Raw genomic sequence first — 14,933 nt, 5'->3', positions numbered from 1 at the left:
ACTGCCCTTGGCAGCCCACCAGCCCTCGCACTGCCCGTAGCAGCCCGCCAGCCCCTTTCCCGCCTCGCGCTTCCTCGACCTGCTCACCCGCCTCCTTTGTTGTGGGCTGATTTGCAGCCTATTGGCGACCGAGTCGACACTTTTGCCCCTCCACGACAGTAGCAGACACAGAATGGCGGCCCCTGCTCCACCACAGAGGGACTCCTCAGAAGCCCCCTCTCCCGACCCCGCGGAGGCGACCCTTTGACTTGCTCTTTCGCCAAATGAGAAAGCAAGCTTGATGGCCAAGGTGGAACGCTTGCAAGCCTCCTCGGTCATCTGCACGATTATTGGCACTCGACCCAACCGAGGCGAGGTTCAAGATTTACTTCAGGCCCAACTCCTCTGAGATGTGGGCAAGATCACTGATGTCCAGATCCTCGGGAGAGGATATTACCAGATAGAGTTTGAGTCTCCAGAGATGACGGCCAAGGTGATATCGATGAGCCCGCTCAGTATCCGAGCAACTCGAGCTTACTTCAGACGATGGAATCATGGTTTCAACCCTACTATAGATGTGCTTGAGGAGGAGGCTGACTTGCCTATTTTTGTCTGCTTTCTAGGCCTGAGGAGAGAGTACCTCCCTCTACTTCCCGGGATTGGTTCCATATTCGGATTGTGATGACAATTAGTGCATACACGGATTGTGCCCCAGATAGTGGTTACTAACCATAACAATTGAAAGGGAATCCCAAAAGAAATTTGAGGCTTGTGTTTTTTGTCTACCCAATGACGGCCTACATATTAGGTCCATGTCACACACACGTTTGATCTGATGGTTGTGCATTTAAATGGCAAAATGCCACTGGATGGCTGTAATGTCTGTTACAGTCGCTTTAACCCCTCACCCATCCTTGGTGACCTGTGGACATGAAGAAAAATGTCGTCTGGGAGACTCCTAGTGGTTTCGATCTGAACATCTCCCACATGTATTGCTGACACTCTAACCAGCCGGGTAGCGCCGATTGTCCGTAGTATAGATTACGATTTTCCATGTCCGCATCATGTGACAATGGGGACGCACTCTTTTGGGGCATATCAAGCACTTAACACCTCTTGCACAAGTTGAAACGCAGCAAAGTTTGAGAAAACTATAAAGTTTCAATCTGAGCATCTATCTATTGATGCTCTGACCAGTAGCGCCAGTTGGTGGCAGTACAACTGAAATTTTAAATACGAGTTAGCAACCAACGCCCAAACAGGCTCTTTTTGGGAACGTCAAGCGCTCAACACCTCTTGTACAAATTGAAACGCTGGGTTATAGTGCAAAAAAAAAGCCTTTCAAGCTCCAAACGCATTCGTATACGTTGAGCAGGACTGAAGTCGCGCTTGCACGAGGGCCTACTCTAATGACTGTTTGCGGCACCCACCGCGTAGAGAGAGAGAGAGAGAGAGAGAGAGAGAGAGAGTACCTACTTCTCGTTCCACCTTACGAATTGTGCCATTGATACTCCTGCGTAAGATTTTCTTGCCGAGGTGGTTCTTGTTACCTTGATAATTTGATTGTCTAAGAGTGATTTGAAAAATGGAGGGGACCACTAAGGCATGAGTTGATTGGAGGGGGGATGGTAAAAAGCAGAGGATAAATTGAAGTCTGAAAATTGGGCGAGCTTCATGCAAAAAACAATGCTATCCAGCTTGCATCTATACTACACAAATGCAATTAAAGCAAGGAGACATAAGGCAGCGTTGTACAGGAAGATTGTGAGGCCGTGGGTTTGAAGAGTGGCATCCCACCACTAGAGCATGGTGTCTGCCTCCCCCTCGAGAGATCACAGCTGCAGCAGCATGTCGCGCATGATGAACTTACTAATCTAGCCCAGCTAGCCATCACTAATGTCGTCTCTTGGAACATCTCGACTTCCCGAAAGCTCTAGGCTGTTTTCAAGAGATGCGAAGCGAAGGTATTTTTCTAGGCGCCATCACCTATGCTTGCACCTTGGATGCGAAGTGAAGGCCTCATCTATCTTTTGCGCCTTTCACAAGATTAGCTTGGGCACCACATGGGGATGGAGGAAATTCAGATTCATCAATATTGAATGGGGCACCATGACGGTAGCAACGTCTTCAGAAGCGGAAAGAAAGCTGGAAATGGCTGCGACAGCCTGGAAATGCATGGATGGCCTATAAAGGGTTCTACCATAAGGGGTGTTTCTGGCAGTAATTTGAAGATGCGATAGCTGAATGTCTTTAAGAGCCTGGTCATTTTCCTGGGGGGCAACACTGGGCTGTAAAGGACGAATGGATCGTCTGCGTACATGGGTTATTTCAGGAAGAAGTGCTTGTACCAGCTATAAGCAGGGGCCTCCAATAGGGATGGCCAAGTGTATTGTTGGAGCTGTAGAAAGAATCTATCTTCCCTCAAGAAATGTATAGAAAGCCCCAAGTGGTGCAGCATACTTCTCAATGAAGATATGTTTCCAGGTGCCATCACCTATGCTTGCACCTTGGATGCGAAGCGAAGGTCTCATCTACCTATTGTGCCTTTACTCAAGAAATGTAAAGAAAGCCCTAAATGGTGCAGCATACTTCTCAATGAAGGTATGTTTCCAGGTGCCATCACCTATGCTTGCACCTTCGATGCGAAGTGAAGATCTCGTCTACCTATTGTGCCTTTACTCAAGAAATGTAAAGAAAGCCCTAAATGGTGCAGCATACTTCTCAATGAAGGTATGTTTCCAGGTGCCATCACCTATGCTTGCACCTTCGATGCGAAGTGAAGGTCTCGTCTACCTATTGTGCCTTTACTCAAGAAATGTAAAGAAAGCCCTAAATGGTGCAGCATACTTCTCAATGAAGGTATGTTTCCAGGTGCCATCACCTATGCTTGCACCTTCGATGCGAAGTGAAGGTCTCGTCTACCTATTGTGCCTTTACTCAAGAAATGTAAAGAAAGCCCTAAATGGTGCAGCATACTTCTCAATGAAGGTATGTTTCCAGGTGCCATCACCTATGCTTGCACCTTGGATGCGAAGTGAAGGTCTTGTCTACCATATGTGCTTTTCACAAGATTATATCTTTGGTATCACATGGGGATGGAGGAAATTCAGATTGGTCTGCATCAATATATGTAGCAGAAAAGGTTATTTGGGGCACCATGATGGCAACAATATTGTCTTCAGAAGGGTCTGCAAACCTGGCAAGAGAGCTGGAAAAGGCTGCTATAAAGGGTTCTACCAGTAGGGCCGGGTGTTTCTAGCACTGAAGAGGTGATGACTGAATGTCTTTGAGAGCCTGATCATTTTCCTCAGGGGCAGCGCTTGGTTCTAGAGTCTGTGCAGATGGTTCCTTCAGAAAGAAGTGCTTGTAGTAAGCAGGAGCCTCCAGTAGGGATGGCCGGGTGTGTTGGTGGAGCGGCGGCAACAATAATATGTGTTCCCTCTAGGAACGTAAAGAAAGCCCCAATAGGTGCAGCATATTGCTCGATGCCATATGCAGTGGCATAGTCTGGGCAGCAAGGCCTCAAAACAGCAGCTGAAGAGGAAGTCCGAACAAGGGGCCGCTAAGGCATCAAGGGCAACTCAAATTGCTGCAGTACCTTCACTAACATTAGGATAGGGTGTTGCTTGAGCATAGCACGCTGGACAGGTAGAGCTTGCAAGGGGCCAAGGCGTGGGTGGATCAACCATAGCATGATCGCCAGCAGCAAGGCTCCCAAGGAAAGCCTTAAGGACGATGTCATCAGAATCAGCACAGCATCAGCTCCGACGTGGATGAGCAGGAGAGTGAAGCCGTGCCTACAAAAGCGGACTCACAAACCACAACAGAAGAGCAAGGCAAGGCTTGCGTGTAGGTTCGTGGAGTGAGGTAGGTCGCTAGGTCAAGGTCACCATCTGTAGCCATGGTGGAAACCAAAACACTAGAGGTAAAGGATGAAGTGTGTGGGGCCTTTGGGCGTGGGGTTGAGGCTCCTTGCCACATCAGAGGATGCATAGGAGGCATGGTGGACTCCCCACAGGGTAGCCAGGGGAATGAGCGATGATACCATGTGAGAGAGCTCAACATACACATACAGTCACAGACTTCGCCAGAAACATTTCTTACTTGGTGTTTTGGTCAACACGTATGTCGCATGCAACATCCTTTTGAAAGCACAAATTGTTCTTGATTAGCTTCTGTCTAGAATGTTGCAAAAGGAGGAAAAATTCTTCATGAGCTTCCTTCCAATATGTTGCAAAAGCATGAACACTTCTTCATGAGCTTCCAGTATGCAATGTCATCTCTTGAAACACCTTGACTGTAGGATATCCAACATGACTGTAGCACCGAATGGATCACTAACATTGCAAGATGTCCCCTCGAGAAGAAGTCCCTACGATTACGCTTGTAGGAGGATATGTCCAGCCGAGAAAAACTCTGGACTATTGTCGTTGGTTGCTATAAGACAGCAAGTGCAACCACTTTTGCCAATGCTTACAGTCATTGGATGAGGGCCAATCCTTTTTATAGCATGAGGGAAATATGCCATCATATGGGATTAAGATCACTACACTTGCAGATGCAAAGCGAAGGTCTGTTTCTCATTTACAAGCTAAAAAATGCTCTGGTTAGGATAGTTCATGAGAACTAGGTACTAGTTTAAACTGATTCACGGAAAACAACACTGGTTACACAAAATCTAAGCATGAGAAGCAGGTACACAACAAAAGGAAAGATTGGTTGCACATAACCTCGAAGAGTACTGGCAATAATGTATGTAGCCAAGAGGGTTGCTGACGAATTTGGTTGCAGGCTTGGTGAAGAGGATGGTCAATTGATCACGTTTGAGGATTGCACAAGGCCTGAGATAATTGTAAAGTACATGACAGATGGAATGCTTGTGAGAGAAGTGCTTGGGGATAGTCAGTTCCCAGCGTGTTTTGTTATCGTGACGGACCTAGGAAGGTGGCGAAAAGATTTGCGTCTTATAATAGTCACCTCACCTGCACTTATGCTGAGAAATTTTTAGGGTACATTTTTTATTAGAACATTTACACTATTCCAAGGAAGGATGTTTCTTGATGAGATTCTGTATGCGAAGAAAATAGAGAGTGACTATCTAGATATTGTTGCACTTATTACTCTTATACACACACATTTAATTCATCGAGAAGCTAATAACGTTCTCTTTTTAACAGGACAGGAAGCAATTGATACAACGTGGCAGATCTTGTATGTGAGAACGAAGGGTTTGGGTCCTTATGTTCTAGAATTTAGTAAACTCCCAACTTACAGTGCCCTTCCTAGTGAAATGCAAACAAGAATTTTTTACCTAGCACCACTAGATACAAGGAAAGTGGTCGTTGCAACCAACATTTCAACTAGAACATAGAGGAGGAGCATGTGTTGTGTCCATGTTGCCTCACCTCAACCAATGACTCCTTGGATGGTGTAAGGACCCTACCCGCTAGGCTGTTCTTAATTGTCAAGTGTGATTGTGAGGCAATATAGGCTTGGTAGATAGCATATCTAAAGCCAATGAAGTTTAACAAGGCTCTTGAGATATCAAATGTCCAAAATGATAAATGATGCATACGATGAAGGAAAAGGAAGCAACTATAATATGGCATTCAAAACAACAAGAAGCTCATCAAACTACATGAGCTCAAAGGTAATGACCCTCTACATGTATTTGTAATTTTTCAAAAGAAAACTAGAGGCAAATCACAAGTCCCCCTGCAGCACTGGAGGAGATAAAAGTGGCCAAAGAAAGGCACATTCCCCACGGTTTTATCAATAATGTGGAGAACGGTGCCAACTCCACGCCATACGATGTATGGTTTTTTCTTCTTTTCTTTTGATGAGCACAAGGAAAGTGCCTAGCTCCCTTGATCTCCTCTTCATCACCATCCTCATGTTGATCTTGTAGACGAGTTTGGCTATACATAGATGAGGCCTTGCCCCTCTCTGCAAAGTTCTTGCACTACTATAGCACTTTCCACTTTGACAAGCATCGTCATTAGCATGGTGCCGCATACAAGCATCTCGACGCACGAAATGCTCCTTTTGCATTCTTAAATATTATCATTTGCAACTTCTTCTCCTTCACACATCGTCTAACTTCAAACTCTAATTGTGTGGCGAGGTTGGAGAGCTTTTAAAAAATTCTTTGAGGAAAAATGCTACAAATCTACAAGAGAAAGCTATGCTACGAGGTGAAAGGTACAACATTGATCCCCTTTTTGAATTCTTATCATCTGCATAGTGAAGAAGTCAAGGCACACTAGTTCTTATTATACGTTCGACTCTCAAGCCCAAGAGCTTGTAGGCGCTACAAACCAAGTAATCCTTGTCCTCTAACCAGGTGTCAATCGCCATCACTTTTTTTTTTTTAATGTTGACATTCTAGCCAAAGTATGAAAAAAGTTGCAATCTTATCCAACTTCAAATTTTCTTCCCATAGGTAAATTTTAAAACATATAAAAATTCTTTTTTGGACTGCATAAGTCCTTAGCAAAGGGTTTTATTTTGGGTGCAAGTGTGGACCATTGGGTAAAGCTTGAGGATTGGTGCCACATGGCAAGCTAATTATGACATAGAAATTCTTTTTTGGATTGCATAAGTCCTTAGCAAAGGGTTGCATTTCGGGTGCAATTATGGATTGCTTGTTCATTAGTATAGCATGACAAGCTAATGATGACAAACTTTCTGTTTTACTATTTTTGTAGGCCCCTCTACGAGGATGTTGACATTTGTTTACCTCCCTCTTTAAGGAGGGGCAGAGTGAGTAATGAGTCATACACAATCTTTCCCATCCTCTTTCACTTTGTTTTTTCTTCAAATTTCTACAATTCTTTTAAGTGTTTTCCGAGTCATTATTTTTTATGCTTTTGGAATATATTGTAATCTAAATAGTTCATTGTTACACTTGTCTTTACAAATGTAGTACTTTATTGTGACAACAAATGTTTTAAGATGCTAGTGTCACTTTCTAATTTTCTTTGTCTCTTATTGCTAAATTTCTCTTCATATGATATATCCTTATGTAGGCCATAGTGAACTTTCACCTTGTTATTATGTAAGCTTGCAAGATTCTGTAGCATTGCATACTTTGCACCTGCACATCTGCACGAAGAACTGTAATCAACATTGGTGAGTTGTGCATGTGACTAGGACATTGATAAAATCTTGATAGAGAAATGCCCATGCAAACCCAAGGTCTCCCACTACGCATGCAGCCACCTGTTTTCTCTATTACCATATACATGTGGTAGTGATGTGTGTGAACACACATAGGACCACCAGGGTATTTTTTCCCTCATTAGGAGGTTTTTTCCCCCATGCATTGTATATACACCCATCACTCTAGTGCTATCTGATCTTTCCATTGCACACTAAGTAATACACTCTTTGTTGTGTGCCTTGAGCTTCGTTCGTCTTCTCCAAGCTGTGTGTGTTTTTGTGCAACCCTATTTCCAACAATTAGTATCAGATCAGGTTTCATCTGGGCTTAGTCGCCGGCATTGCCAACACACACCTACTCACTTTCTCTGATTTTAGTGAGCTTTGGTGAGCGACAACAGGTTGACAAATACTTTGGGTAAGTGAAAGGGTAGTGTGGCTATGGAGGATGCCACCAAGGGCCGGCCATGGTGAGCTTGGACGTGCAGCGAAGGAAGAGGATACTTAGACCTTGACCGCAGGATTCCTTTCTATAAAGACTTAGACCTTGATCTTTCACACCTGGCCAGACAAGACCTAAGGCTATGGTGTGTTGGGCGACACACCTTATGGTTTTCCTAGGCCTCCTAAATTCCCATGGGGCCAACTAACTCCAACTTGGAATCCACCCCTAGCTCTGCATGAGCAGTGTGCACTAGGCACCCTACCTGTGCATGCCACATGTGCTCCATGGTCCCAATGCTAATATAGATGATGTGACATCCATATATGACCTTCCACTTTCTTATAAGTGAGAGAAATATTTTCCACTTTTAGGCTGTATGATGTTTTAGAGGATGTATACACAATGGAAACCATAGCCTAAGGCTTACAACTCCAATCAAAAGGTGCAGTAGCAAGCGCTACTAGGGATTCATGGCTTGTAGCAATGATGACCTGCACAATAAGATGTCATTGCTTTCTTTGCAGTGGCCACTATGGTCAAGGTAAAAATGTCATATTGAAGCATATAGTTAAGCATATAAGTGATCAACAAAATTTAAATCTTTTACCCTTGATACTAGTCCATTCCCTTGAATGTTATCATTTTCAATAGAATCTTCCATGGGATAAGGCCTAAGTCTTACATGATGCAATTTCTAGTCCTTGATAATCCAATATACTCTTGAGTAATATGTATAAACGGAAAAAATCAAAGCTCCTTGTTGTATATCACGTATATAGCATCAAACATAAGAAATTAGCATATCATTTGGTCTAGAAAATAATTTTAATCATTATGCAACATAGTTATTTCTATTTGTCCTCATCACACTCTTGTTTGAGATTTATATTGAGCAGATCTTACAATAGATATGCATTAAAAAAAGTGAGTTTCTAATAATGTAGCTTCAATATCTCAGACTCCACTCAAGGATAGTGACTATATTCTTCTTTCTTATATGCTTATTATTTATTAGAGTGATACAAGATAACCTCTCTTGGATGTAGAGAATACTGTAATCCATTGCAAAATAACTACATTTTCAAGAACATCTTTTTTATGTGGACATTACTGTGAAACATACTACCTCAAATTTTAGCAAATCCACACTTGCAATGTTCAAAATCACTAGGATAATTTCTAATAATGTAGCTTCAAAATCTCAAACTCCACTCAAGGATAGTGACTATCTTCTTCTTTCTTTTATGCTTATTATTTATCATAGAGATACAAGATAACCTCTCTTAAATGTAGAGAATATTGTAATCCATTGCAAAATAGCCGCCTTTTTTAAGAACATCTTTTTTATGTGGACATTACTACAAAAGATTCTACCTCAAATTTCAAAAATCCACACTTGCAGTGTTCAAAATCAATAAGTCCTACCACTAGACTAGTCTTGATCTCCATAGTAGGCTAGTGCTTAGTTACCAAAAGATGCAATATAATACTTAAGGAAACCATTTAAAACATGAGCCACGTGCATCTCACACTTGACAGAAATGGTAGATATTGTATGGATAGAAAGTCTCTAGATATAAACATCAAAATGATGTTACCTTCTTCACTATCATCAACGAACAAATGGCAGCACTATAAGCTGTCAAAGATAATGAATGATCTAATTGAATCTTATCCCAAGCCTTGTATCTATAGACAAGTATAATAGTCCCATTGTGCAAGAGGGAACTGATCCATCTTAACTTCTACATCTCAAGTTGGGGTCCATATATGTTTCCCAACCTCAATAGTAAGGGAAGATATTGTATGCATGGCAAGGCTCTAGATATAAACATCAAAACAATGTTTCCTTCTTCAATACCTTCAACAAAAGAATGGTAACACTACAAGATGTGTTACATAATGAATGATTCTATTGAATCTCATTCCAAGCCATGTATTTATAGGCATTTATTATAGCCCCATCATGGAAGAGGGTATTGAGCTATCTCGACTTCTACATCCTGTGAGATTTTCATCCTTTTGTTTCAAAGTTTGAGAGGATATGGTAGAGGAAACTTAAAAGTGTTAGAGATAGAGAATTGCATAAGAGATAGAGTAGGAGAATCCTTGGGGGTGCACCATATAAAATGTAAGGCTCATTGGCTTTGCCCTACACTCACCATGGAGCATGTCCCTAGTTTATTGGGCATCCTAGGTGGCATGTATAGCATTGCCAAAAGAGGCCTTGGTCCCCAGGGGATTTGCTCTATATAGAAAAAGGAATGCCATCTATGAATAGGCACTCTAGGAAAACCCCTTATTCACGACTTGTAAATACACACACCCCCCTCCCCCCAAACACCCAAAGTTTGACCACCCCTCCCTTACTTTTAAGTTTAGATGGATAATTATTGGGGACTTGCCCTAACTTATACACTTATGCAACCTTTGAAAAAAATCTCCCTTTGCTGCACTTCCATGGCATGATAAGTTTTCCATAGTCAATCCCTCCAGCCTTGGTCATAGGCTATCCAATGTGGAGCATTTCTAAAGCATAATATCACATGTAAGAGTCATGTGGGCATAAGTAAAACCCCTAAATATTGTGATTAGCATGTCATTAGCATGAGTCCAAGCCTCTTTTGTTCACCCTAATCCTAAAATAATTGGTATCAAAGCTTTGATGATATTTGCACCTCCTCATCTCCCTAATTAGATCGTCTTAGTTTAAGCATACTAGCTAGTCAATGTCTAATTGACTCGTAGAAGATAATTATGTGAGGGCATGTTCTTGGTAGCCCCAATGATCCACTACTCTCCAGATTTAATGAGCATTGATTAGGAAGATAGTAAGGCCCTGTAATTGGATAACTAGGTTCACATTTAGGGGTTTTTTGGCAGAATTCCCCGTACTAAAATTATCATCTTGTGTTGCAGAATCCATAGCTCAAAGATCTCTATAAGAGATCTCTATTGCACCCTCAAGCCCTTAATTTGGAGCTGATTGTCCTACCTAATTAATTTTTCAATTTAAGGGTGTATGTGAAGCTCTCTGCAAAATCGAGTATAAGTTTCTCTTTTATGGGCTTCTCACACAAGCAAACATGTGTGGTCACATGGTTAGCTCACCCAAATTGGGCTATTGATGCGAGGCACGTGAATTCAAACTACAAATTTTAGGATGGGCATGTTGGGATGATGCCAACACACTCTAAAACGTGCCTCATGAGGTATTGAATCTACAAAGTTCTTACTTTTACACGTGCCCATGCACGTTCTCATTTTTGCCAATGGGAAGGCAACCTCACCTCCTTTCTCTACCTTTACTCATGTTCTCATGACCAAACTACCTTCGAGTATTCAAAGCTTCAAAGAAAGTTCCCACAAAAGATCGATACTCTCGAAAAATCCTATCCATCATTCGATTGAAAGTTTTTGGAGCATTCGTGAGTCCAAAATGCATCACCGAATATTCATATAAATCAAAAGTTGTCCGAAAAGTCAAACCCTCTAAGGGACTTTTTCCACAGCATTGTCAAGGTTGTAGGGGATATCCTTGGGGGGATATTTCCCCCTACTAAGAGGAAGTTCCAACAATAGGTAAAGGCAGAGAATCAGAGATTCAAAGCAAATCAAAGAAAGTTCAAAGAAAGTATTCTCTAGTGAATGGTGACTTCACCCCTAGGTGAAAGGTACTTCCGATAAAAGGGAAATTTTCTATCTATCCCTGTCCCTTACTTTTTTCTAGAAAGAATTGCATCCCCACACAACACATTACATTGCAACATAGTTTTTGATCCTCTTCTAGAGAGGATATTGTGCTTTTGTAAGAGAATAAAGACATTGTCTTGTAGAGTCTCTAAGATAAGACCATCTTCAAGGCACAATGAAGGAGAAGGTAATTGCCAAACGTAACGAGGAGGGCTTTCATACCCAGCAAATGAAGATCGGGGGGTACTTAATGAAGAAAACCTTATGGGTAGTAGTTAAACCACCACCAACTAATCAAGAACCACACAAAGTAGGGAAATGGTTGCACTAAACATAGGAAAAGATGATCAGGCACTAGACATCATCATTAATTCACTTCATGACAACTATGTTCATTTAATTGATGAGTGCAAAAGTGCATGTGAAGCTTGGGTTTCCCTTGAGAGAAATTTTGGGGCTAGAGCTAAAAGAAGCAAAGTTAGCCCTAAATGGAGACTTTACAAATTTACCATGGGTTTATGGGGGGACATAGCTAGCCTAGGTAGTAGGTTTAAGAGCATCATCACTCAACTTAACTACATCAACTATGAAGTCCCTTAAGATGACAAAGTGGCCATCATTTTAAGTGCACTTCCACCCTCATATGATCACTTAGTCACTATCCCTAAGGAAAAGATCTAGCCCCAATACTTCAAGGTGTCATCAAATTTCTTCAGCCGAGGCAAAGAAACAAAAGAGGTCATTGACATTGTAAGAGGAGCTTATGGAGGGCTTATGCCATCCTCTAGGGGAGAAGAACCTGGCAAAGAAGACTATGACATTTATGAAGCAAATTTTTTCTGAAGATTTAAACCCTCTCTTTTTTGAGGAGGATTATCATCCTGTGTGGATATTGAGGTGTATCTTTGGCCTAGGTTAAACCTCGAGGGGAGGGTTGTAAGGTTCATGCGCTTTGTCCTAGAGTGACCATGGAGCATGTCCTTAGTCTACTAGGCATCCTAAGTGGCATGTGTAGCAACACTCTCTCTCTCTCTCTCTCTCTCTCTCTCTCTCTCTCTCTCTCACACACACACACACACACACACACACACACACACACACACACACACACACACTCACACACAGATCGCACTTGAAAGCTACCTAAGATCACACCTACACTTTCATTCATATAAGAGTGTCTTTTATAGGCTTTCCAAGATGGACTTCAATTGTAGCCTTTGCTAGCTCATAGATATTATTTTTCTTCTACATTGTTCATAATGTCACTTTGGCTTAGCCTAGAGGAGATTCTCATGGCTAGGACAAGTTGGGCTTACCCAACAATCACCCCCTTAAGCTTGACTTGGGAATTTTATATTAATCACTCAATATTGTGGTCCTATATGTTTAGTTGATGGGATCTCTCGGACACAATGCGGTGGTTCTCTCTAGATAAAACACATCACGGTTCCCTAGGATACATCGTGGAGATTCTCAAAGGATTCATCACATCATGGTTCTCTCGCATTCAATCATCACACAAGTAGACCAATCATGAATGAAGCTAAATTAAGCATTGGGAAGTATTACCTTCAGACGTTTCTTTTGACCGAGGCAGTGTCTACTCCCTTACAAATGATGTTGACATTGACACACATCCTTGATGGTTTTTGCATGAGGCAACATGTAGATTTCACCAAGTTTTCCTTTTTGTTTAAGATGAACATCATTTTCAAAGAAACCATCGGTATCGTAGATGAAAAATGAGACTGCATCAAGACTTAAATTCTACAAGATTTGACTCTAATTCCAAGAGGATTTTTATGAAAAACATTGTGAGCATGTGAATGGGTCCTTATTCATTTATAAAGAAAATGCATGAAATGTTATTTTACAACAAATGTCGAGTTGAAACATAAGGAGCATGCACCGTCCAAATTGAAGATTGCTTGTGTTTTGGTGTTTCCCCAAGGAGCAACTCCGGATGAGAGGATTAGAGTGTGTGGGTCACATCTATGGAGTCGGATTATCTTGAGGGAGATTGTTTCCAACAATTTCAATTGATTGAAAAAAAAACAATGAAACCTGCACATGATGTGTGTGTGTGTGTGTGTGTGTGTACGCAAAGAGCTGGTTGGAGACACCGTCAAGGTCAATGAGGATGTATCAATGCGCTTGATGGAGTGAGGGCTTGCCACATAATGTGGAGAGCTTGAAATAGCATGTGCAGTGGATGTTGGGTGCAACTGATTAGCATAGCTAGTTGAGGACTTCAAATATGGTAGGGTTGAGACACCTACAATACTAGCAACAACAACTTTGGGGCAGTATGCGAGTAGTGTCTACTAGGCAGTGCACTGAGTTCAGTTGATGATGGAAGCATTGGGATGTGTCCAGGTGAGTGAGTAGGCACTGTAGACTCAATGCAGAGCCACGTGGGGAGCAGGTGGGTTGACTATAGGAGGTTATGGTCCAACACACATGGGGGATTGCAGCCCACAAAAAATCCAATGTTGGTGCCTCTACAGAGGAGTTGCAGTTGGGTGTGTTAATGAAAGATTTTGTGCAGCAATAACTTTTTGATATGGCGAGGGGTATTGGCCAAGTAATCTATTGCAACAAGAGATAAACATGGCACTAATTATTAACAATACTAGGAGATGCCCAAGAGCTTCACGCTCTTATACCAGTTGTAGGAGTCAATAATCTATGGAGGATGATATCGACAGTAGGAGGCCATGGTTAGAAGAGAGAGAGAGAGAGAGAGAGAGAGAGAGAGAGAGAGAGAGAGAGAGAGATACATTTTATTATCGTCCTCGAAGGTCAAATATGACCTATGGGACCAAAGTTACATGTGATGTAGTATGTGTATGGCTGATGAGTGACTCTCGATGCTCCAAAATTGTGGTGATGAGAGTCGCAATGGAGAGCCCACACTTTGGCTGGGAGAGGAAAGTGTGTAGGTCTAAGTTATGGCTGAAAATGTGAGAGAAGCAAGTTTGGATGTAACCAAAAGCTGAGCACTCTAGTAGTGTGTGGTACTCACACTCTCGAACTTGTAGTGAGCATAATGTGCACAGTCGATTTGACTCTTCTCCATTGCCCCAACGTCCTATCTCGCATCGAAGGAAATGGGAGCTAAGCCGAATGGCAGCAATAGTGCGTATGGCCGACAAGGGGATAGGCTCAAGCATGTAACTGTGAGTACGGATTCCTCTTTCAGCGAAGAACATGGTTTTGTAGTTGGCGGCAATATGGGTGGTGTAATGTATGAAGCGTGATCCACCGGATTTCTCCCGAGCCGTAATACATTGGCATTGTAGAAAAGCTTCATTCACTTGGGAGTCAATTGAAGCATCATGTACCAAGTGTAATGCATCCCATCTCCCAAACCACGTCTTTATGTCTTGCATCCATCCCGTGCTCAAGATCTTGCTTTTATGTGTCTTTTGAACTTTTTTGCTTGCTTCCCATGCAATTGTAGGAAGTCGATGTGAGGGGTTTTGAAGCATCTTTATCATGTACTCCACAACCCTTTCCATGCCCATAACCTCAATTGAAAGACATCCCGACTCAAGAAGTAGGAGCATAAATGGTGTTTGTGTCTTCACTTGGAGAAAGTTTGTAACTCTTTTGGACATTCTCAAACTCTTTCCATGTAGACTTTGAGATG

At 42.1% G+C, this 14,933-nt stretch overlaps 1 protein-coding gene across 1 annotated transcript in view; it reads right to left on the bottom strand.

Annotated features, from left to right (window-relative positions):
* Window positions 1-4,042, bottom strand: part of LOC147418972 (uncharacterized) — a 101,500-nt gene extending 97,458 nt beyond the window's left edge. Inside the window, exon 1 of the mRNA XM_086506131.1 lies at window positions 1,452-4,042. The gene's annotated coding sequence lies outside the window, so the exon portion shown is untranslated. The remainder of the gene's footprint in view (window positions 1-1,451) is intronic.
* Between the last annotated feature and the right edge of the window lie 10,891 nt (window positions 4,043-14,933).

Source organism: Adiantum capillus-veneris, chromosome 29 (genome assembly GCF_014529385.1).
Source record: "Adiantum capillus-veneris isolate H3 chromosome 29, ASM1452938v2, whole genome shotgun sequence".
NCBI classification, from domain to species: domain Eukaryota; kingdom Viridiplantae; phylum Streptophyta; class Polypodiopsida; order Polypodiales; family Pteridaceae; genus Adiantum; species Adiantum capillus-veneris.
The sequence above is the reverse complement of the archived record's forward strand: the minus strand, read 5'-3'. Positions and strand labels throughout refer to the sequence as shown.